The 25,406-nt window shown below is 43.9% G+C and overlaps 1 long non-coding RNA gene and 1 pseudogene across 3 annotated transcripts in view; one reads left to right on the forward strand and one right to left on the reverse strand.

Moving 5' to 3' along the window:
- Positions 1–16,219, forward strand: part of LOC148891990 (uncharacterized) — a 38,964-nt gene extending 22,745 nt beyond the window's left edge. For both annotated transcript variants that reach the window (XR_016116347.1, XR_016116350.1), the window contains exon 4: positions 11,369–16,219. This is a non-coding gene — a long non-coding RNA (uncharacterized LOC148891990). The remainder of the gene's footprint in view (positions 1–11,368) is intronic.
- On the reverse strand, positions 5,408–25,406 carry LOC148891991 (uncharacterized; annotated as a pseudogene). Its single transcript, XR_016116346.1, has 2 exons — positions 25,368–25,406; positions 5,408–10,158 (listed from the first exon to the last, which is right to left on the reverse strand). The product of XR_016116346.1 is annotated as an uncharacterized LOC148891991 (transcript).

Raw genomic sequence — 25,406 nt, forward strand, 5'->3', positions numbered from 1 at the left:
CCATCGGCTTCACTCAGAAACGCCATCAAGACTGGTTCGATAACATCTCAGCTGCCATACAGGAGCTTCTGGAAGCCAAGCGCAAAGCCCATACCACACTTCTCTCCAACCCTCATTCTCCACTTCTCCTCTATCACTACAAGGCCATCCGTGGTGAAACACAGAAACAGCTGAGGATGATGGAGAACAAGTGGTGGCTCAGCAAGGCCCAAGAAATCCAGAGGCATGCAGACAACAACAACACCCAAGCCTTCTATGATGCTGTAAAATCCCTGCACGGCCCACGAAGACAACACATTGTCTCAGTTAAATCTGTAGACGGTTCTGTACTACTGAAGGACAAACAGCTAATACTTGAGCGCTGGGCAGAGTACTTTGACTCCCTGCTCAACCAAGTAAACCCTTCAGACACATCTGTCCTTGACTCCCTCCCAGAGCTTCCATCAGTTCCCTCCCTTGATGAACCTCCTCAGTTCACAGAGGTCCTCTCTGCAATCCGGAGCCTTAAAAACAACAAAAGCCCTGGCCCTGATGGACTTCCAGCTGAGGTCTTCAAGAGCGGCGGTTACCTCCTGACACGGAAGCTTTACCACCTAATCTGCAACATCTGGCGAAACGGGACACTTCCTCAGGAATGGAAAGACAATCAGAATCAGAATCAGAATACCTTTATTCGTCCCGCAATGGGGAAATTTGCAGTCCACAGCAGCAATTGAAGAGGGATGGGGTTGGGGTGGGAGTGAAAGGATAGAAAACAAGATATTCTAAGCATAACAAAATAAAAATGTCAACTGTATACTGTGCAAATGTAGATGTGCAAAAACCGTTCTATAAACAAGACTGTACATAGTGCAGAATCAAGAAATGCATTTAGATATATTGCAACAACCCATATTTACAAGTGTCCAGTTTTTTTTTTTCACATGTGATCATTGGGAATTGTGAAGCCTGACAGCAGTCGGTAGGAACGAGCGGCGGTACCTCTCATTCTTGCAGCGCGGGTGTAATAGTCTCTGGCTAAAGGAGCTACCCAGAGCTGTCAGGATGGGCAGGAGGGGGTGGGAGGGGCTGTCCGTCATAGCTTTTAGTTTAGCTAGCGTCCGTCTGTTGCCCACCTCCTCTAGAGAGTCCAGCGAGCAGCCCACGACAGAACTGGCCCGCTTGACAAAGCGCTCCAGTCTTTTTCTGTCCCGGGTGGTGATGCTGCCTGACCAGCAGACAATGCCATAGTGGATGGCTGATGCCACCACAGAGTCATAGAAAGTCTTTAGGAGTGACCCCTGAACTCCAAAAGACCTCAGTTTCCTGAGGAGGAAGAGGCGACTCTGTCCCTTTTTGATTAGGGCATCTGTGTTTGTTGTCCAGTCCAGTTTATTGTTGAGAGTAACACCCAGGTACTTGTAGGAGGTCACCCTCTCAATGTCCGAACCCTGGATGTTCAATGGTGCAGGTGAGGATTGTTTCCTGCAGAAGTCCACCACCAGCTCCTTGGTTTTCCCGGTGTTGATCTGGAGGTGATTCTGCTGGCACCAGTACACAAAGTCCTTTGTCAGTCCCCTGTACTCCCTATCGTCTCCCTCTGTAATGAGGCCGACAATAGCTGAGTCGTCAGAGAACTTCTGAAGGTGGCAGGTTGAGGTGTTGTAATTGAAGTCCGAGGTTTAGAGGGTGAAGAGGAATGGAGCCAGGACTGTTCCCTGCGGCGCTCCGGTGCTGCAGAGAAGCCTGCCCGACTCACAGTTCTTTACAGCAACATTGTTACCATTTATAAAAGGAAGGGGGACAAGTCAGTCTGTGGCAACAGCCGTGGTATCTCCCTACTTTCTGTTGCTGGCAAGATTCTTACAAAAGTAATGCTGTTCCGTCTTACATCGCACATTACCGAAGACATCCTCCCAGAGACACAATGCGGTTTCAGGAAGGATCGAAGCACTCTGGACATGATCTTCGCTGCGCGCCAAGTTCAGGAGAAATGTAAGGAACAAAGCAAGGACCTCTATATCACCTTCATCGACCTTACAAAGGCATTTGACACAGTTAACCGTGACATTCTCTGGACCATACTGCAGAAATTTGGCGTTCCCTCCAAATTTCTCGGCATCCTAAAACAGTTCCACAGCGGCATGCAAGCAACTGTACTTGTTGGTGGCCAGCAATCTTCCCCGTTCCCTGTGGAAGTCGGGGTGAAGCAGGGCTGTGTACTGGCCCCTGCTATATTCAACCTGTTCCTGATGGCAGCTACGCTCCTCTTCCATAAGTCCATCCAGGAAGGTGGCGGCGTACAAATCCAATTCCGCCTGGATGGTAGCCTGTTCAACATCAGACGCCTACAGGCCAAGACCAAGACCCTGATCAGCGACATCCACGAGCTACAGTATGCAGATGATTGTGCTCTGTTGGCCCACAGCCCAGCTGCCATGCAACATGCCCTTGATACCATGTCCTCCGTCTACCGATCACTCGGTCTCGTGATCAATGTAACCAAAACGGAGGTCATGGCAAAAGAGAGTTCTCCTACCCCAGCGTTCACCCTCAGTGGCACACCCCTCAAGGTTGTCCAACAATTCAGCTACCTCGGCAGCATTCTAACACCCTCCTGTCTAATTGACGACGACGTCCAGGCCCGCATCCATCAAGCCTCCAAAGCTTTTGGCAGATTGCGTACTCGTGTGTTCAAAAACAACCACTTAAGAACTCCAACAAAAGTCGCAGTCTACCAAGCAGTGTGTGTGTCCACGCTGCTATATGGCGCACTCCACCAGTATCGAGGCTATACTGGCAAAGAGGCAACTCCGGTGGGTTGGACATGTCATCCGGATGCCTAGCTGCCGCTTGCCTCGGCAGGTGCTTTATGGACAACTCCTGTCAGCGAATAGGAAGCCTGGTGGTCCTCAGCTTACAGACTCTAAAGAAATGCAACATCAAGCCCAGCGATCTGGAGTCTGCTGCAGCTAACAGGCCACTGTGGCGTTCCTTATGCCACGAAGGGGTGACACAACTTGAAAACAAACGCACCCAGAGGAGGATCGTGCGGCGCGAGCAAAGACACCTCTGTGCTGCTTCAGTACCGCCTTGCCAGCCCGGTCCTGGCCTCACATGTCCTGAATGTGGCAGGATTTGTGGCTCCAGAATCGGACTTCATAGTCACTTACAGTGGCATCGACGCCAGCGCCGATAACCACTGTCCAATACCCCACAAAGCAATGGAAGCGACGTCATCTTCGACTTCGATGGACTGCCAAGAGAGAGAGAGAGACTATGGAGCACTGCAGCAGGAATTGCGCACAGCGTCCGGGCTCCCCTCCGTAACGGGCGGGGTGTGGGATGTTGGGTTTGCGGCTCATCGTTTGGCAAGGGACGGCCCCTGAGGCGGAGGCGCCCCTGGTCTCAAGTCTTTCTACCCGTTGGGCCAATCGGGTGATGTCGGGGCGGACCTCCGCGAGGGTGGGCACCAATTGACCGAGCTGCTCCGCCTGCTGAGCGAGGACGGAGAAGATACGGTTACTGTCTGCGGGATCCATGTTGGTCGGAAGATTCTGTCACGGTCCGGCGGCGACAGTGGCAGCTGGCGAGCGGGAACGTTATGGGTTGGTGGTGGATCGCTAAGCAGGACAGAGGCGTTGGTGCAGGCAGTAGATTTATTAACAGAAATTGCGGGTCTGAGAAGACGCGGACCCGGTAAAAAGTTTATAGAACAAAACAAAGAATGACTAAATGACAATGCTAGTGGGTGAGCGGCGGCAATCCACCCAACCACACTAAGAAAACAAAAAGGCACACGGGGGTGCAAAACAACCTACGACGCGGTGCAATAAAACAAACGCGTTCGTGGCTAGAATCATTCCTCGGGCGAAGCAAATCACGTACTGATTTCACGATCAAAGTACTGGCAGGGCGCGAGGCGAAGTATCTTCCGACGCTGGGTGAGTGCCAGCGTCGGGTTTAAATGTCCCACAGTCATTGATGAGGAAATTGGCAGCAGCTGGCGGACGGCAAGAGCAGAGGCCCCGCCCAGCTGTCAACTGGCTCATGACAGAAAGGGGAGTAAAAGAAGAGATTCTCATAAACCAACTAAATCATTCATTAAACCGGTCTGGTGGGGTGGGGTTCAATTTGGATCGTTCATACAATAGCCTGCTTAGGCAAAACAGGTTAGGCAAAATTCGTAATGCTGATGAGGTGATACCGGAGGGAGTGGGGCCAACAGGCCAGTCGTTAGTCAGGAATGTAGGAACAATCGGTGGGGCCGCAGGGAGTGGTCTTCTGCTCCCCCCAACCTGAGAGTAGGGACCTATCATAGCAGAGTCCGGCACCGCCTTGTCCGGACAGTAGGGATCAGAATCAGAATACCTTTATTCGTTCCACAATGGGGAAATTTGTATATATATATATATATATATATATATATATATATATATATATATATATATATATATATATATATATATATATATACAGTAAAGTCTCGTTATATCGATATCGGATATATCGATAATCCCGGTTATATCGATACTATTTCTATGCACGCACGGAGAAAATTACATGCAAACAGGATCGGATATATCGATAGTCCCGGTTATATCGATATTTTTTCTGACTCCCTTGAATATCGATATAAGGAGACTTTACTGTATATATATATATATATATATATATATATATATATATATATATATATATATATATATATATATATATATATATATATATATATATATATTGTGATATCATGAGAGGCTAGCTCTCAGCGGGACAGGACAAGGAGCGCAATGGACGACAGGTTTGGGTACAAACAAAAGTTTTAATCAAGGGTTTCAGGGGGAATTCACAAGCAACAAAGGTTTGAATAGTGTCTCTTCCGATACTTAAATCCAAATAAAGTCTCTTCTGATACTTAAATCCAAATAAAGTCTCTTCTGAGGTAAAATTAAAGACTGAGTTCTTTTCCAAGAGTCTCTAGGCCTCATCCCTCTTGACGTCCTCCTCATGTAGCCTAGCCACCTTAGCAAGGTCCAAATCCAGCGTCCTGTCGTGTGGTCCCAACTGGCAATGAGTTCCACGCAGCAATCAACTTCTTCACAGAGCACAGCAATCGAGCTTGTCTTTCCCCAAACTGCACACTCAGAGGCTCTCTGCCTTAAGAGCCTTGCTTGCCAATCAAGCCCTGATCAGCTGCAGGTGTGTGGTTTTAATTGCTGCCTTCCACCAAATGGGGCCAAGACTCTCTCTTGGTGGAGCCATCTTAGGGGGATGTATTTGCCGTCCAGGACACAGCCTCTCGTGACATCACAATATATATATATATATATATATATATATATATATATATATATATATATATATATATATATATATATATATATATATATATATATATATATATCTAAACTACAAGTCAAGAGTTTGCTGACGAAGTTCCTGGGAAAAGAAGCGAAACGTCCAACACCTTCAAAAAAGATGACGGCTTAAGAAACCTTCTCATCGATGGACCACTCCTGTACCACTGAGAGCTTACAGAGACGTACCAGTATGGATTTAAAGATGGATTTCATCCCAGTAGATTCTATTATGATTATATTTGTTTATGCTCAGAATGACTCATTCAAGTCAGAAAAGTGAGCTTACCTATCATCAGGGTGAATTGTGGGTCTGCATCTGGCTGGTGAGAAGTTGAAGATCAGGTTCCATTCTAGTTACAGCCAGTAGTCTCAAGAAGTGATGCAAATGTTCATCTGTAAATCTTGATCTCATCGGAGATTTCAGCAGTTTCATGGGAGAAAAGGTTTTCTCTCAGATATCCGTGCTGCCAAAAACTGGACATTTTCATTGCATGTTTTTTGATGTTTGGATATGACACATACGACACGTTTGGGAGGCCGGCATAGAAATCTCAAAATATCTCAAAGTTTGCTTTAACTCCACAAATAAAAATGAGCAGTTGTGCTGTGTCTCCCACGTCCGTGCTCTCATCCAGTGCTAATGAAAAAAAGTCCAATTCTTTCGTCTTCTGCTGCAGCTGGGCATATACATTCCTCCCGATTTCTTCACCGCGTCTGGTAATTGGACTCGCCGACAGACTTACGGCATTAAATGCATCTTTCTTCTCGGGACACAATTCCTACGCGACTGCATCCATACGTTTCTTCACAAACTCTCCGTCCGTGAAAGGCTTACCGCTGCTTGCTATCAGTTTAGCAACCTGAAAGCTGGCCCAAACGGATGCCTTGTTCAGCTGAGCTTGGCATACAAATGAATTCTGCTGAGATAGTAGTCCACTTTTTAGCTTTGAGAGTTGTCTGCTCGTATTTGGCCTTGCAAGCTATCGTACTTGTCTTTGTGACGGGATTCATAGTGTTGCCCAAGATTGTATTCTTTGAATACCTCCTCTTGACAGATGAGACAAACTTTTATTTGCATTGAGCAAACAAATAATCATTTGTCCACTGCAGGCTGAATACCCTGCATTCGGAATCAATATTTCTCTTTCCTCACTTTTTCGCCATTATTCGCCAAACTGAGCGCCCCTGACTCCTCTCCACTTCCTCATACATCACTTTCTTGTGTCGTGTGGCATTGTGACCGACTCCTTTAGCGTTCTATTGTGAGAAGGCGTGTTTGTATTGTTCAATCACGATTATAAACAACATACATTGATTAAAATAGGAACAAATACTGATCGAAAACTGACGTTTGACTTGTAATTTTTTTTTCTGGAGGCCAAAAAGTAAAAATATCTGATAGCATCTCTGGTATTGATCAGGGGGACAGGCCAAATGTGCTGACGGGCCGGATACGGCCCACGGGCCGTAGTTTGGTCAAGGCATCAACGACCATCACAAAGGTAAATAAAATTACTTTATTATATAGTGAAGTGTATTTCTTTTATTACAACACAATAGCACATTTATTACACATTGAATAAGGTATATTGTTTGTAGTTTTAAAGGACAACCGACACCACTTTTTTTGACTACCTGAATATACAGCGCGAGTCTTAAAACGTAAAATATATATAGATAATCTTTGTAAAATATGCTCAGGAGAAGGAGTAGTCACAACTTGTCCGGCGGCGTCGGTTGTCCTTTAAGGCTTATTTAGTTGAAAATTATATTTTATGGGGACCTAGGAACGGATTGTTCTTATTTTAATGTTTTCCAATGGGAAATACATTTTTGGGATACACACTTTTTGCCTTACACACTCTGTCTGGGAACCAATTAAGTGCGAAAGCCAAGGTCCCACTGTATATTGAAATTAAAAAGAGCCTTTGGGCAAAGTTGCTTCCCGTTGATGGAAAAGATATTGTCACATCTCGTCTCCGTCCTGGGCGCGCCCCGCACCTCCAGTCACCTCCTCCGCTGCTCCCTGGAGATGGCCCCTCCCATCATCTCTCACCTGGGCTCCCACAGCTGATTGTCATTGTGCCTTCTGACTATAAATGCCGATTGCACCTTACCGTCTCCGTCAAAGAATTTCTGGAAGCTACCCTCGCGACTACCTCGCCGTCAGGTCGGTCTTTGTCAGTTGTCCTCACTCACCTTCCCACTGTTTGTTATTTTGCATGCGTGTCTCAGTAAAGACTTTCTCCTGGAGATCTGTCTCGCCGTGTATTTCGGATCCAAACCGCCCCACCTTCCTTCGTCACTCGACTCCTGTCCGCAAGCTTCGAGTGCCGTGACAGATATACAGTTTTGCTCTGCCTTCTTCATTCTAATGCAGACAGTGAGAGGGTGTTCAGCCATGTCAGAAAAATACAGAGTATAGAAAGACAATGGGAATTGATACTTTAACATCCTTGTTGCAGATGAAGCTAAATTGTGACAGTGTGTGCTACAGAGTAAAACCATCTTTAGAACAGATGAAATCTGCTAAATCCTGCACTGCTGCATATAATAAGCAACACTAAATTTACCACATGTGGGGAACGCACTAAGAAAAATTGAAATACTTGCTTGTGGTGTGTATTAAGTAAATAGAATAAAAAAGGGTAATTTGTTTAAATTATTTTATCTGTTTTTATTCTTGCTAAAAGTAAATAATTATGTATCGGGTTGTGTTTGTAAGGTTTATTATCGCTTAATAAGGGGAATTGTAATCAATAAGGGGAGCAAAAGTAATAATCGATTATATGTATATATTTCTTGTAACTGCATAGGTCGATTATGAAAGCATAATGTGCGCATGCGCGGTAAACTGCATTTCCGCTTGTGTTCGCGTTTTTTTAATCATTTCAAATAATGTACGGCATACTACAACTTTTATACAGGAATTGTAATCATTTATAAGGGCAGCTATTAGCCAAGGTGGACAGGTATGGTGCTCTGTGATCGGGCCGGTGGGCCAGATGTAATATATATTACAAATCATCTTGCTGGCGAAATATAATTGTAGTACGGGACAAAAATAATTGTAGTTTGGGCCAAGATTGGCCCGCGGGCCTGAGTTTGATATGCGTGCTATACATGGTTGTTTTGTTCAGGCAAAAAAACGCTTTACTATACAGTTGTCTTTTTAGGAGTCCCTTCACAGAAAATCTTGGCCACAAGCAGTGAAGGAAAAGGGTTTCTCAACAGTGTGGATTCTTGTGTGGCTAATTACAGTAAATGGCTCTTCTGACAGAATTCGTTGCCACAAACTGGGCAGGCGAAAGGTTTCTCAGCAGTGTGGTTTATTGTGTGGCTAATTAAATTCCCCTTTTTTGAGAATCCTTTGCAACAAACTGGGCAGGTAAAAGGTTTCTCACGTGCACTTTTGAGTGATGCTTCCTTATAAATCTTTGACCACATTCTTAACAAGCAAAAGGTTTCTAATGAGTGTGGATTCTTGTGTGGCAAATTAAATGCGCCTTCTTAGTGAATCCTTTGCCACACACTGAACAGGAAAATGGTTTCTTACCAGTGTGGATTCTTGTGTGGGGAATTAAATGGCCCTTCTCAGAGAATCCTTTGGCACAAACTGAACAGGAAAAAGGCTTCTCACCAGTGTGGGTTCTTGTGTGGCCAATTAAAGAGCCCTTGTGAGAGAATCTTTGCCCACACACTAAGCAGGGAAAGGGTTTCTCACCGGTGTGGGTTCTTGTGTGATCAATTAAAGAGCCCTTGAGAGAGAATCTTTGCCCACACACTAAGCAGGAAAAGGGTTTCTCACCTGTGTGGGTTCTAGTGTGGCTAATTAATTGGCCCTTCTGAGAGAATCTTTCCCCACACACTAAGCAGGGAAAGGGTTTCTCACTGGTGTGGGATCCTTTGTGGCTAATTAAATGGACCTTCTGAGAGAATATTTTCCCACACACTAAGCAGGGAAAGGGTTTCTCACCAGTATGGATTCTTGTGTGGCAAATTAAAATTCCCTTTTGAGAGAATCATTTTCCACAATGTGAACAAGAAAAACGTTTTGGACCAGTGTGGGTTCTGGTGTGGCAAATTAAATGGCCCTTCACAGAGAATGTTTGACCACAAACTGAACAGGAAAAAGGTTTCTCAGCAGTGTGCGTTCCTGTGTGGCAAATTAAATTGCTCTTCTGAGAGAATCCTAAGCCACAAACTGAACAGGAAAAAGGTTTCTCACCAGTGTGGATTCTTGTGTGGCTAATTAAATTGTTCTTCCTTGAGAATGTTTGACCACAATCTGAACAGGAAAAATGTTTCTCACCAATGTGGATTATTGTGTGGCTAATTAAATGGCTCTTCCGGGAGAATCCTTAGCCACAAACCGAGCAGGCAAAATGTTTCTCACCAGTGTGGATTCTTGTGTGGCGAATTAAATTGCCCTTCTGAGAGAATCTTTGGCCGCAATCTGAACAGGAAAAGGGCTTCTCACCGGTGTGGATTCTTGTGTGGCTAATTAAATTGCGTTTGTGAGAGAATCCTTTGTCACAACCTGAGCAGGCAAAATGTTTCTCACCAGTGTGGGTTCTCGCATGCTTTTTAAAATGACTATGATCAGTCAACATTTTGCCACACAGAGAAGATTTGCAGGTTTTGTTGTCAGTGTGACATGTCAGATCATCGTCAGAATCTTCATCTTGATCATCATCATTTGATGATCTGTTGTCAGCATTTTTGGTGCAAGGGTCCTCTGGCTCCTCTTCTCTTTTAATGTCACGGGCTTCCTCTTCTTCCTTCTTCAGCCGCGCAAGACAAGCATCTTCGCTGATGTCTTCATGACACAAAAAGACACACACATGCAATGATGGTAAAGTTACTCAGAGATAAATTAGTTCAGATTACCACTGAAAATGTAACATCTGTGGTGATTTTTTTTTCTTTCTTGGATTAATTTTATCCATGGTTATCATTTCATTATTTTTTCACCATAAGTTATTTGTGAAAAGACTTGACGCTGGCGTAGAAAAATTGCCTTGCCTCCAACAACATGCTGGCCAGCTGCTTCCACCTCTCACAGCCAATGTTTCTGTTTCGATCATGATGGAGGCACTGTGACAATTGCTGCTTTTTCCAGACGTGCTGCTTTTTTCGTGCAAACACAATCTCATTCTTTGTCTGTCTCAGCACGCACACTTCCTTCTCCCAGCCACACACACTGTGATGTCACGAGAGGCTGTGTCCTGGAGGGCAAATACATCCCCCTAAAATGGCTCCACCCAGAGAGAGTCTTGGCCCCATCTGGTGGAAGGCAGCAATTACTGGGAGAGTCACTTACCATGAGTGCAAGCTGTGATTGACTCCCTCAGAAAAGCAGGTCTCACAGCAAACCCGAAAAAATGCAGGTTGGCATTTGGCGAGACCAACTACCTGGGCTACACTATAGGACGGGGGCTGGTGAAGCCTCAAGAAGCAAAACTACGGGCTATACAAGATTGGCCCCAACCCCTTACCAAGAAGCAGGTGAGGTCGTTCTTAGGCATGGCTGGCTACTATAGACGCTTTATCGCTGACTTTGCTACTATAGCAGCCCCCATGACAGAATTGACGACCAAAAAACACTCCCGATTGGTGAAATGGAGCCCAGAGGCCGAAATGGCCTTCGTCAATCTAAAACAGGCACTGTGTTCCAGTCCGATCCTGGTGGCACCAGACTTCAGCAAGGACTTCATGGTGCAAGCGGATGCATCAGAAGTTGGTCTGGGGGCTGTAGTCTCGCAAGTACATGGAGGAGAGGAACATCCCATCCTGTACCTTAGCAGGAAGCTGTTGCCCAGGGAAAAGAATTATTCCACAGTGGAGAAGGAGTGCCTTGCCATTACATGGGCGCTGGAGTCATTGCGCTTCTATCTCCTGGGAAGACGTTTCACAGTGGTCTCTGATCATGCTCCTCTCCAATGGATGGCCAGGAACAAGGAGACCAACAGCAGAGTAACAAGGTGGTTCTTGAGTCTGCAGGCCTTTAACTTCTCTGTTGTCCACAGGGCTGGCAAGCGCCAAGGCAATGTGGATGCCCTCTCCCGAAGGGAGGCCTTCCTGGCCTGTTTCGCATCCTTCACACCGCCGAGGATGTCGGTCTCAAGGGGGGGGGGGGGTGTGATGTCACGAGAGGCTGTGTCCTGGAGGGCAAATACATCCCCCTAAAATGGCTCCACCCAGAGAGAGTCTTGGCCCCATCTGGTGGAAGACAGCAATTAAAACCACACACCTGCAGCTGATCAGGGCTTGATTGGCAAGCAAGGCTCTTAAGGCAGAGAGCCTCTGAGTGTGGAGCTTGGGGAAAGACAAGCTCGATTGCTGTGCTCTGTGAAGAAGTTGATTGCTGCGTGGAACTCATTGCCAGTTGGGACCACACGACTTGACACTGGATTTGAACCTAGCTAAGGTGGCTAGGCTACATGAGGAGGACGTCAAGAGGGGTGAGGCCTAGAGACTCTTGGAAAAAGAACTCCGTCTTCAGTTTTACCTCAGAAGAGACTTTATTTGGATTTAAGCATCAGAAGAGACTTTATTTTGATAAGTATTGGAAGAGACACTATTCAAACCTTTGTTGCTTGTGAATTCCCCCTGGAACCCTTGATTAAAACCTTTTGTTTGTATCCAAAGCTGTTGTCCATTGCACTTCTTGTCCTGTCCCGCTGAGAGCTAGCCTCTCATGATATCACAACACACATACGCAGCTTTTCACACCTGCATGCGTTCTCAGACGAAGGGCTTCACACCCGTATGCGTCTCGGGTGCAAGAACTTGAATTACAACATTTTGGCAAACACGAAGCATGTAAAGCTTTTTTTTGTCCTTGTTCGTCTGGATGTGCTGGTCCGAACTGTTCAAACAAGCGTACGGTGAGCATGCAAACGTTTTTTTTTTTTTTTTTTTTGCGTGTGTGAGTTCTCATGCATCTTTTTGGCTAATTTCTTGGTGCACATGGTGCAGCCAAAGGGATTCAGAAAGGCGCTTGGTAATTTAAATGTATTATTATTCTTATTCCCTACTGTGTGCATTCATTTGTGCTTCATCAGGTTGATCTTGCGGGAGAATATCTGACTCTCATGTGTCCATCTCTGTCTATGCTACTCCTCGCCACACTATCACACAGAAACACACGCATACACACACACACACACATAGACAGGGAGGGAGAGAGGAGTGACTGACTCACAACGAATGCGCATTTGGTCTCTAGTCAAGCATCAGTAGTCGAACAAGCAAATCCGAGTTGCTCATATCATTACAGGAGCCACTTCATGTGAGAATTGGTTTCGTCAGAAACAAAAGTCATGATGTCGCACAAGTTTCGAGACTTTTGATTCTATAAATATGTGATGAGAGCGTTGTGCCTTTCCATTTGTGATTTCCTACAGGCATTATATATTACTTATTTGAGCGCGTGTGTACAAAAAAAACAATACATTCTTTGAGTGTACGTGCGTAAATGTGTGTGTGAGGCATAGACATGATTGGGGAAGTTTCACTGATTGATGTCACCTGCGAAACGAGCTGATCATGTGATACCCGGAAATTGTAAAGCCTTTTAATAGCATGCGCAGAATAAAATTTTTGTCGAGTTCCCAGACCAATGACGGTCACGGCTGTGCATCATTATTATCTTGTGAGTATTTGTAATCACTATGAAAAAGCTACTACAGTAAAGTCTCGTTATATCGATATTCAAGGGAGTCCGAAAAAATATCGATATAACCGGGCTATCGATATAACCGACCCTGTTTGCATGTAATTTTCTCCGTGCGTGCATAGAAATAGTATCGATATAACCAGGACTATCGATATATCCGATATCGATATAACGAGACTTTACTGTATTTTGGTTACTGTCAAAACGCTAGGACTGCTGCCAGAATGACTAGCGCAACGGGTTATGGGCCCTGTACCACAGGCCAAAGATGGTTTAGACAAGGGGTCTCAAACTCAATTTACCGAGGGGCCGCTGGAGGCAGAGTCTGGGTGAGGCTGGACCCAGTGACCGAGAAAGGAACACACAATGCATTGCGGGTACTTTTTTTCGTCTGAAAACACCGTGTTGATCGTCAAATTAGAAGGAAAACTACATAAATAACGCGATGGTGAATCGTTGTGTGTCGCAGCCAATTGCGGTAACACGCATAATGGTTTTGCCTTTGAGCCATTGTTTTGATTCTGGAGCAAGGCAGTTTGTGAAGGAGTATCCTGCCGTGACGTCACGAACAAGGGGGCGGGACTACATTAGTAAAACATAGTTTTCTTGATTAGAATACCACACCCCGGTGGCCTGCTTGTACTCTGCCTTCAGGGCCAGCAGCTGCTTGACCGCAACGTCCACTTGGTCCTAAATGAGAAAATATCCAATCGAGTGTGTTCAGTTCAGTGAGTGTTTCCATTAAGTCATTGCTTTAAAAATCTTGACTTTGGTCGAAACTCAAAAATGTAAACTTTAAACGACAACCGACAGCTTCGGACAAGTTGCGTCCATAATTTGTAAAATGACTTCAAATTACTTCGACTGAGCGTATTTTACAAAGATTACACCGCATATAGCTATATTTTACGTTTTAAGACTCACGCTGAATATTTATGAAGTCTTGTTTTCGAGTTGATGACGATGCCCTAAGTGACGTCACGCAGGGAACGCCCCTGACCGAGAAAGCGACACACAATGCATTTTGGGTACTTTTTTTCATCTGAAAACACCATGTTGATGGCGAAATTAGAAGGAAAACTACATAAATAATGCAATGGTGAATCGTTGTGTGTTGCAGCCAATTGCGGTAACACGCGTGAAGAAGGTTTAAGTTTACAATTCCCAGTGGACAAATCAGTCCATTTCCAACGGAGCTTGTGTGCCATCTTGTGCCTTTTTTAGGCGCTACATTGAAGTCCAGACGACTCGAATTGATACGGAAGGACTTCTTTAATCGATTGCAAACCTGTGGTGTTTATTTTCCAGTCCCATAATAGTAAAATTATCAGCAAAAAGCTCTGAGTAGGCGATCGACGTGTGCATTCAATGAGAAGGGGTATGGAAAGTAGCGCCGGCTGGAGCGCTGTTCGGTCGTGTGCTTCCGCCGAAGATCACTCCGCCAGATCCGAAGGTCGTGTGCTTGATGGACCGGCCGTGGTGGGTGTGCATTATGAAAATAGTGCTTATTATAAGGCTTAATTTTCATAAATTGGACGTTCGTATGATGAAAAGTTCGTATTATAAGGCGTTCGTAAGTTGAGGTCTCACTGTATTTGGAATCTTAATTTTATTTTGAAAGGTTACACTCACACTCACTTGAAGGTCTATTTTGAAACCAAAACCGTTGTTCTAAACGAGGGGTCGGTAACCTTTTTGACTAAGAGAGCCATAAAAGTAAAATATTTAGAAATGTTTTTCAGTGATAGCCACAACACGCTCGCGCGCACGCAAACGCACGCGCAGCCACTTTACAACATAGTCAGAATGTATTATTTAAAATAACTTTGTGATCGTAGTCACCGTTAACATGAATGGTTTTCCGTTCCTCATGATTGGTAAAAATCCAGCCAAACGATCGGAATTAAAGTCAACCAGCCGGATCCATATGCGAAGTTACTGCTAGCTATCCTGCACACGGCTCATTAGCTTCCACACTTGCTATGCAACATACTTGTCACAGAAGTATGTTGATGCTAAGCGTTAACACGGGGCTTGTTAAAATGTCACTGACATTCGACTGTTTCATCAATGGTATTGTTTCATTGCAAATTAGAATAAGAATATTTTCTCTCCACAATCCTTCGGTGCGTTCAAGCTGAAGTGTACCTTGTTTTTACTCGTCAGGCTCATTTAAAGGGGCGTTTACCTGTTTCAACTGACGGCCAGTATCATCCAATAAAAATTGTGCTTTGCGCCAACCTAGGTCAGTGTCATCCAATCAAATTTGCACTTTCCGCCAACTGCAGCCCCAACAGAAAATGAACAGAAAAAAGCGAGAATATGTATTTAGATTTATCGGAAGAACCATATGCAATCATCAAAAGAGCCATAGGTTCCCCACCCCTGATCTAAACTATTGTCAGAGATATGACAGTCAGACACCGTGGACAGAGACTCGGAAGCAGAAAGATTGTCCCCACTGCCGGCAGGAGACGCAGTCATAAAATGACATACGTCTGAATTCTGTGCCTCTCTGCCAAGCTATTTATTGAGAGTATATGTAAATTAAAGTGATGCATTAGTAAAACATGGTTTTCTTGATTATAATGCCTCTGGGCGTACTGAGCACCAACAGCTGCAAGCAGTAAAACATAGACATTTTAATTGGTTGTCTTTTCCATGAACTGATAAGTTTGTAATCAGGCGCTTGTGCAGGATGTTTAAGCCGTAAATAACTTTGGTGAAAAGGGAGTATCTCAAGCCCTCAATTCTGTGCAACGCCGGACCTTCTAGAATCTAGATGGAGACGACAGTTCACCTTGCCGTGTCTGTTTCACTCAGATTTACTGTGACCATCTGCGCTTTGACTGTGGGCCCATTGTTTAGTTAGTCAACAAAGCACGGCACTTTTAAACATGATAAATTCTTATTCTCCATCAACTATAAAATAAAACTGTTTTTTTTCCACTCGATTTAACTAATCAGGTGTATACCTTGGGTGCTTTTTGCGACTTGAGTTTCCGCAGAAGCTCTCCCTGCTGTGTTCGTACAAGACGGATGAAGCAGAAGAAGAGGAGGAGGAAGAGGAGCGGGAGGAGAAAGAAGGGGTCACAGCCGATGAAGCCGTCGCCAGGATCATCCCCGGTTTGTAATCCTGACCGGTCAACTTCTTAAACTCCGCCTTGAGCGTCAGGAGCTGCTTGACCGCCGCGTCGATCTGGTCATGGTACCATTAATACATTAGCTTGCGACAATACAACGACAGTGATACCTTGGCTTGTGAACTTAATTGGTTCCCAGACGGTGTGTAAGGCGAAAAGTGTGTATCCCAAAAATTAATTTCCCAGAGGAAACCATTAAAATGAGAATTATCCGTTCCCAGGTCCCCATAAAACATAATTTTCTACGATCTAATTTTCTAAGCCTTAAAACTACACAATTTTATGAATGATTTATTATTATGCAAATTTCCTCATTGTGGGATGAATAAAGTTTTTCTGATTATAATTTTATGTAAAATAAATGTGCTATGGTGTAATTAAAGAAGTAAACTGTACTGGTTAATAAAGTTGTTTCATTTACCTTTGTGATGGTCATTGATGGCTTGATGGAATGGAGTGACCGGCTTCATCAGCATTAAACACTTGATGAGGAACGTAACCTTCTTCTTTCACCATCTTGAGGAATGATGCCTTGGAGGTGCTTTATCTGCGGTAATTTTACCTTGTTCCTCATCAATTGTGTTCTCTTTGGCTGGGTTGATAGCTTTTTGCATCAAGACAGATACAGATGGCTTTTGCGCGTTATTTGTGGAGCCTGACTCATAGGATATTTTAACCGTGCAGTCTATACTCCGCTTTTGAACTATCCAAGTTGAAATCCATTTTGTCACTCTCTTTCTGTCGTCTGCCTGTCTCTTTAATGTTTAACACCCCCTCCTCTCACATCTGTGTTCTTGACCAATCACGTGGCTGTAACCGAAGACTGGGGGTGGGGAATAGAGGACAAAAACAGCCGGCTGCCATTTTCTTGTTAGGAGAACGGGCTCGATCACCAACGACACATCACTCATTGTGATGCTCCGTGTGTATCCCGAAAAATAGTTCGTATGCCAAGGTAAAATGTTCATAAATGGAACGTTCGTAAACCAAAAAGTTCATAAGCCATGGGGTTTATAAACCGAGGTATCACTGTAAATGAAAAGGCCACGTGAGCGCCCGAGACGATATATAGCGAGATGAAATCAAAGGCCCAAGATGAGTCAATTGACAGTGAAGAAAAAGAAAAACACTTTCAAGTTTTAAAATGAGAGCAATTTGGAAAACTCAACCAAATTTGTCGGAGGTTTCGCGATTAAAAAAAACTGTGGCCGGTTGGTTACCTTTGGTGCCTGCTCTGCCTTTAGTTTCCGGACAAGCTCGCCTTGCTGAGAGACGCGCGTATACGAGCAGAGGGCGGAATCTCCCGACAAAGAAACCGGAGCTGGGATGGAGGCGGTGGGGTGGCGGGGGGGGACATACCCGGTTTGTAATCCATTCCAGTCTGCTCCTTAAATTGAGCCTAAAAAAACATCAAGAACATAGAAAAAAACAAAGGTTAAAACTTAGTGAGTCATCATCAATATATTTTATGATTTAGAGCAGAGTCATGGAGGGCAACAAAAAATACAGATAAACACGTACATAAACTAATAGATATTGTGATGTCACGAGAGGCTGGGTTCTGAAGGGCAAATACATCCCCCTAAGATGGCTTCACGCAGAGAGAGTTTTGGCCCCATCTGGTGGAAGGCAGCAATTCAAACCCCACACCTGTGGCTGATCACGGCTTGATTGGCAGGCAAGGCTTTTAAGGCGGAGAGCCTCTGAGTGTGGGGGCGGGGAAGACAAGCTCCATTGCTGTGCTCTGTGGAGAAACTGATTGCTGTGTGGAACTCATTGCCAGTTGGGACCAGACGACAGAACACTGGATTTGGACTCTTGCTAAAGGTGGCTAGGCTACCTGAGAAGGACATCAAGAGGGGTGAGGCCTAGAAACCCATGGAAAAGAACTCTGTCTTCAGTTTCAACTCAGAAGAGACTTTATTATGATTTAAGTATTGGAAGAGACACTATTCTTGCCTTTGTTACTTGTGAATTTCCCCCTGAAACCTTTTATTAAAACCTTTGTTTGTATTCAAACCTGTCGTCCATTGCGCTCCTTGTCCTGTCCCGCTGAGAGCTAGCCTCTCATGCCATCACAATATATATATATATATATATATATATATATATATATATATATATATATATATATATATATATATATATATATATATATATATAGGCCCGGATATGGTCCACACCTACTGGCTAAAGGAACTCACAGCTCTCCACGAGCGCCTAGCAGCACAAATGAACCAGTTGCTGATTGATGGGACTTACCAAGGATGGCTAACCGAAGGGCGAACAATCCTGCTCGTGAAGGATTCCTCAAAGGGTGCAGTTCCTTCCAACTATCGGCCAATAACCTGTCTCTCCACAACATGGAAGCTCATGTCAGGCATCATTGCGGCTAAGATAAGTGGACACATGGATCAATACATGAGCAAAGCACAGAAAGGCATTAGTAGAGATACTAGAGGTGCCAAACATCAGCTGCTGGTTGACAGAACAGTCGCTCAAGACTGCAGGTCCCGACATACCAACCTGTGCACAGCCTGGATTGATTACAAGAAAGCATATGACTCGATGCCACACACATAGATCACTGAATGCTTGGAGTTGTATAAGGTCAACAGGACCCTGAGAGCCTTCCTTGCAAACTCGATGAGGATGTGGAAAACCACACTTGAAGCCAATGGCAAGCCACTAACACAAGTGTCCATCAAATATGGCATATACCATAGGACTGAACCCCCTCAGCCAAATATTTGCCAAGACAGGCTATGGATACCGCCTCAGAAATGGAGCTACGATCAGTCACCTCCTCTACGTGGCTGACATAAAGCTGTATGCTAAGAGCGAAAGGGACATAGACTCCCTGATCCACACAACCAGGATCTACAGCAGTGATATCGCAATGTCATTCGGGCTGGAGAAATGTAGTCGGATGGTGACTAAGAGGGGCAAGGTAGTTCACACTGAAGGGGTCTCACTCCCTGAAGGAACAATAGCAGACATTGAAAACAGCTACAAGTACCTCGGTATACCTCAGGGCAATGGCAACCTCGAACTAGCAACAAGGAAAGCGGCTACGACCAAATACCTCCAGCGGGTGAGGCAAGTCCTCAGAAGCCAGCTCAATGGCAAGAACAAGACCCGGGCAATAAACAGCTATGCCCTGCCAGTGATCAGATACCCTGCAGGAATAATAAGGTGGCCAAAGGAAGTGATTCAGACCACGGATGTTAAGACCCGAAAACTCCTCACCATGCACGGAGGGTTCCATCCCAAGTCCAGCACCCTGAGACTGTACACAAGCCGTAAGGAAGGAGGCCGGGCACTAGTGAGTGTGAGAGCCACTGTCCAGTATGAAACATCCAAGCTCCATGAATACATCAAAGAGAAGGCTCCAATGGATGATGTACTCAGAGAATGTCTCAGACAATGGGGAACAGAGGATGAGGTGCTGGAAGGTGGACAATCATGGGAGGAAAAGTCCCTACACGGGATGTACCACCGAACCATAGCAGAAGTGGCTGATCTCAAGAAGTCCTATTAGTGGCTAGAGAGGGCTGGCCTAAAGGACAGCACAGAGGCACTCATCCTGGCTGCCCAAGAGCAGGCCCTGAACACCAGAGCCATAGAGGCAGGGATATACCACACCAGACAAGACCCAAGTTGTAGGTTGTGCAAAGAGGCACCTAAGACAATCCAACACATAACTGCAGGGTGTAAGATGCTGGAAGGGAAAGCCTACATGGAGCGCCATAACCAGGTGGCTGGCATAGTCTACCGAAACATCTGTGCGGAGTATGGACTGGAAACCCCAAGGTCAAAATGGGAAACACCTCCAAAGGTGGTGGAGAATGACCGAGCAAAGATCCTGTGGGACTTCCAGATACAGACTGACAAGATGGTGATGGCCAACCAACCAGATATCGTGGTCATAGATAAAGGGGAAAGGAAAGCCGTTGTCGTGGATAGAGCGGTCCCGAGTGATGGAAACATCAGAAAGAAGGAACATGAGAAAATGGAGAGATACCAAGGGCTCAGAGAGGAGCTGGAGAGAGCCTGCAAGGTAAAGGTGACAGTCGTGCCTGTGGTGGTTGGCGCACTCGGGGCAGTGACCCCCAAACTCGACGAGTGGTTGCAACAGATCCCGGGAACAACATCGGATATCTCAGTCCAGAAAAGCGCAGTGCTGGGAACAGCACGGATACTGCGCAGAACCCTCTCGCTTCCTGGCCTCTGGTAGAGGACCCGAGCTAAGATGGGGGACAGACACCACCCATGGTGGGTGAGACGAGGATTTTATATATATATATATATATATATATATATATATATATATATAAATATATATACACAGTAAAGTCTCGTTATATCGATATCCGAAAAAATATCGATATAACCGGGACTATCGATATATCCGACCCTGTTTGCATGTAATTTTCTCCGTGCGTGCATAGAAATAGTATCGATATAACCGGGACTATCGCTATATCCGATATCGATATAACGAGACTTTACTGTGTATATATATATATATATATATATATATATATATATATATATATATATATATAGTCTTGCTATTATCATTTGCTAGCTATTTGCTATCTATTAGCTATCTAGCTTGCTATCTATTCGCTATCGAGCTGACTGGCTATCTAGCTAAGTATCTGTTTGCTAACAATTGGCTGGCTGGCTAGCTAGCTTTCTATCTGTTTGAGTTACTTCCAGGTTGAGTGAACGCTGGCGTGTGTGGCTGCCGCTGCTCACCCACAGAAAAACTGATCCCGTGACTGTAAAGTGACCTTGAGAGTTTTGAAAGGCGCTTCTAAATGAAATGTATGACATGATGATGACTTGCCTGGTGGTGTGCACTGAGCAGCGAGTGAACAGAGCCATCTCCTGAGTCCATTCTTTGTCGCGGCAGCAGTTGACGTCGCAGAGACCAGCGCGCTCATCACAGGAACACACATTGCCAACTAGCACGTCGAAGGAAGAAACACGATACACACATAAAAAGATGCTGAATGAAGTGTGGCGTACTTTCGGGAAAAAAATACATCTCATCAAACATGAAACACAGCTTAGCCAATACGTCTGTGTAAACTCTCAGTCGTACAGGAGTGGTCCATCGATGAGAAGGTTTCTTCAGCCGTCATCTGTACAAATTTGAAGGTTTCGGACGTTTCGCCTCCTATAAGAGGCTTCGTCAGCGAACTAACTGACGTCGCTGACGAAGCCTCTTGGATAGGAGGTGAAACGTCCGAACCTTCAAATTTGTACAGATGACGGCTGAAGAAACCTTCTCACAGCTTAGATAATAAGTAGGTACGCTACAGTTCGCTATATTCCCCCGCCATTGTTTCTGTCCAGTGAAGCGAGCGCACTCCGTACTCTCAGTCGTATATCATTGCATTTTGGTGAAGTACGTGATGGTTTTTGGTGGGATTTTCCAAGCTATGCAGTTTATGAGGACGTATTACACACGTTTCCCTCCATGCTGGGTCTTGAAATTTCCCAAAACGACAACGAGAAAAATAATGGATTGATGTTGACGGTCTTTTTGCTAACGCTACAGTTTATAAAGGTGAGTAAGTTGTATTTTTATAACTCACAGAAGTGGGATATATTTTTTTCTCCACAACTGCCAAGCAAAAAGAAGCATAAGCGTCTATATTTCTAGAGCTTGCAATTTTCTTTCCTAGTATTCAGTGACAGCCTTTTTGGATTCCTGACGAAAATCTGCCTGCATTCGATCGTTGATATTTGCTCATTTATATTTTGAATCTTTTCTGTTCTTCTTTCGAATTTCAAAAGCTTTCCAATGGTAGCTTACTCGTTAAGATCTGCCAAAAATTAAGAAAGTTATGATATTTTAAACTGTAATAAAGAACTCGGTCACAGATTTGCATTGTTTTAACTGTAATTACAGGCAGAGAATCCACTCATATTTCGAAACTTAAAAAAATCAATTATTTCCTTATTTGTCATAGACAAATATTGTATACATCATTTGAAAGCTATTTACAAGCACTTTAATATGGCGTTTAATTGTTGATTGATAATTGATTGAATTATTCTTGAACAATGTTGTCACATCCCTACAATAAGCACTCATATTTCATGCACAGCAAATATGCTATGAAACGCTGATATTTTTTACGTCGTTCTTGAAAACACCACAGCAATTGCACATTTCGAAGTTGTTGAAATAGCCGTCATGACATAGCAATGGCATTTAAATACAATGAGTTCTTGGTTACCGTCAATCGTTGGCGTCGGTAGATGACGGAGAAGGGCAGGAAGTCAACAGGAAATCAATGCCTGTTCATTTGCAATTTGGGTCATCGTGTAACTCGTGTGTGAAGTGAGTCCATCAAAACGTCTGTGTAAGCTCTCAGTCGTACAGGAGTGGTCCATCGATGAGAAGGTTTCTTCAGCCGTCATCTGTACAAAAGTACATTTATATATCCCTATAGGGATATATAAATGGGGCCGATACGACCAGTCAGACTTTAGTTCGCTGACGAAGCCTCTTGGATAGGAGGCGAAACGTCCGAAACCTTCACTTTTGTACAGATGACGGCTGAAGAAACCTTCTCATCGATGAGTCCATCAAAGTAGACCAACGTGCAACTTTCCACAAACTCCTAGTGTGTGGAATTAATGTGGGCAATAGATGTAGAATTCACGTTGTGACCTGGAAAGGTTTAGTTCGAGACGACTTCTGAAAAGCAACCGAAAGCACCATATTTTGTTTACCTTCTTTTTTTGTTTTTTTTTTAATTCAAATGGCATGCAAACATACAAAGCAACAGAAACAAACAAACAAACAACACTGCAAACAAAACACAACAAAGGTAGACAAAACCATTGCTCCATAGCTTGTGGAGCTTCTAAAAGTACATCTGAGGTGTGTCTCAGCAAATCTTTCTGCATACTTGATATTTTCCAAATAGTTGGCAACATACATTAGGTGACATAATCGCGTATGAGACAGTACCTGATCGCACAGGAAATAGGAGTTCCTGACAGATAATCATTTTACAAGAAGAAAAAAGAGGAGAGAAGAACAAAATAGAAGAGAGAGAGAGCGGGGGGAAGGGGGGTGCCAGGGGTTTTAACATTCCATCGAGTCTGCACAACATAGTGAAATTGACAAAAAAGAGAGGGGGGGGGGGACACCAGATGAATTCGGCAATCACATCATCCTATGCCATATTTCATCAACAAATCATGTGTTTTGATAGCATTTGGGTCGGCAGATAGTTGAATTGTTTTCTGATATAGTTTCATTTCATTTTGAAATATTACAAATAGGGGTTTCCTCCCACAAAATTTAGATTTATGAATATGATGTTTTGGCAAGAAAAACTAATAAATTAATAATAAAATATTTATCGTTGGTCTTGTTGTAATATCCAAACAGCATGTCTTTGTAATGAAATATGAATAGAGAAGTGACTTTACATTGAACGTATTTGACAAAGTGTTTCCAGAAGCGAGTAGTTTCGGGACAAGCCCAGAAGAGGTGAGTTGCAGTTTCAGGCTCAGCTTCACAAAATGTACAAGATATATCCTGTAAAGACCGTATCTTATGTTTAACGGGATAGCAACGGTGCAAAAGTTTGTAGGTTATTTCTCTTTGTTTGTTTGTGATGAAAAATTTATATGGGAGGGTCCAAACCTTTTCCCATGGAATATTTGGGACATACGTTCTCCAGTGATGAACAACGTAGGGAACCATCACAAAAGATTTTTGAAACAAATGTCGAATTGCACGGTTCCGATTTCGAGCAATTGATGAGAAACAGAGTTTCCCCAGGGCAGTTTCTGTCACTGGAATTGGTGGTGGTCTGTCGGGAGTAGCGGAGTGACCCTTGAACAGGCTTATGATACCACTTGGGATGGCATCCATAACGATGGCAAAGTCCTTAGGGGTCACAGGGATTTGATGCGTATTGAGAAACATAGTTCATTAAAACATTGTTTGTGTTAAAAAGTTGCTTTACATAAATGATACCCCAGTCAATCCATCTAGACAAAAACAGTGATTTGTTTTTGTACAAAATATGACAGTTATTCCAGATCATACATGAATGCGGAGAGAAAGAATGGTTATACATTAGGCACCAGGCTAATAAAACTTGTTTATGAAATTTTGATAGGTTAACAGGCAATTTTTCAACCTTATAACCTTATAATTACATTTCAGCAAGAAAGACAGACCACCAAGTCGGGAAAACATGGATTTTGGAATGAAATTCCAGATTGCATCAGGGCTACACAGATAATTACGCAGCCAGTTAATCTTAAACGTATAGTTTAGAGAAGTAAAGTCCAAAAAATCTAGGCCTCCCTCCTTTACCGTCCTGGATATGACTGAGTTTCTTATATAATGAGTTTTATTTTTCCATACAAAGTTATACATTATTTTGTCCATTGTCTTACATGTGCTTGGATCCACATTTAAAGCCATTGTAGGATATACAAACCGAGAGATTCCCTCACTTTTTGCTAGGAGTATTCTTCCGTTTAGTGATAGATCCCTTTGTAACCAGTGATTAAAGCGCTTCTTGGTTTTATCAATTATTGGATCGAGGTTCAAATGAAAACGCTCTTCGTCGTCTTTGGCTATGACAACACCTAGGTACGTCACTTGATTTTTAACAGGTATGTTGTATAGCATAGATTCATTACATGATTTCACAGCTAACAACTCACATTTATTTATATTAAGCGAAAGACCTGACGCTTTGGAAAACTCTTTAACCAGAGCTATGGCCCTTGGAATTTGCTCAGGATTTTTCAGGAAGAGTGTGGTGTCATCTGCCACCTGGCTAATCACAACCTGCCTGCCCGCTACTTCAATCCCCTGGACCTCGCTTTCAGTGACCAACAGTGATAAAATTTGTGCTGAAAGTAAGAATAAATAGGGAGAAATGGGACAACCTTGACGGATGCCACGGGAGACGTTGAAGCGAGGGGACGTACCATATTTAAGCAGTATTGAGGAGTTGCAGTTGGTGTACAGTGTCTTAACAGCCTGAGTAAAGTAGTTTCCAAAACCAAACTTAAGTGATTGAAAAATAAAACGGTGTTCCAAAGTGTCAAAGGCTTTGTAAAAATCGAGAAATAAAATAAAACTATTGTGGTTAATAAGTTCCTGATAATCAAGAATATCCAATACAAGACGACAATTTTGTTTACCTTCGTTACTCTGGTCAGGATCGATTCGACAACTTCCGG

The sequence above is a fragment of the Hippocampus bargibanti genome, linkage group LG11 (assembly GCF_051943395.1).
Source record: "Hippocampus bargibanti isolate YZ-2025 linkage group LG11, ASM5194339v1, whole genome shotgun sequence".
NCBI lineage: Eukaryota > Metazoa > Chordata > Actinopteri > Syngnathiformes > Syngnathidae > Hippocampus > Hippocampus bargibanti.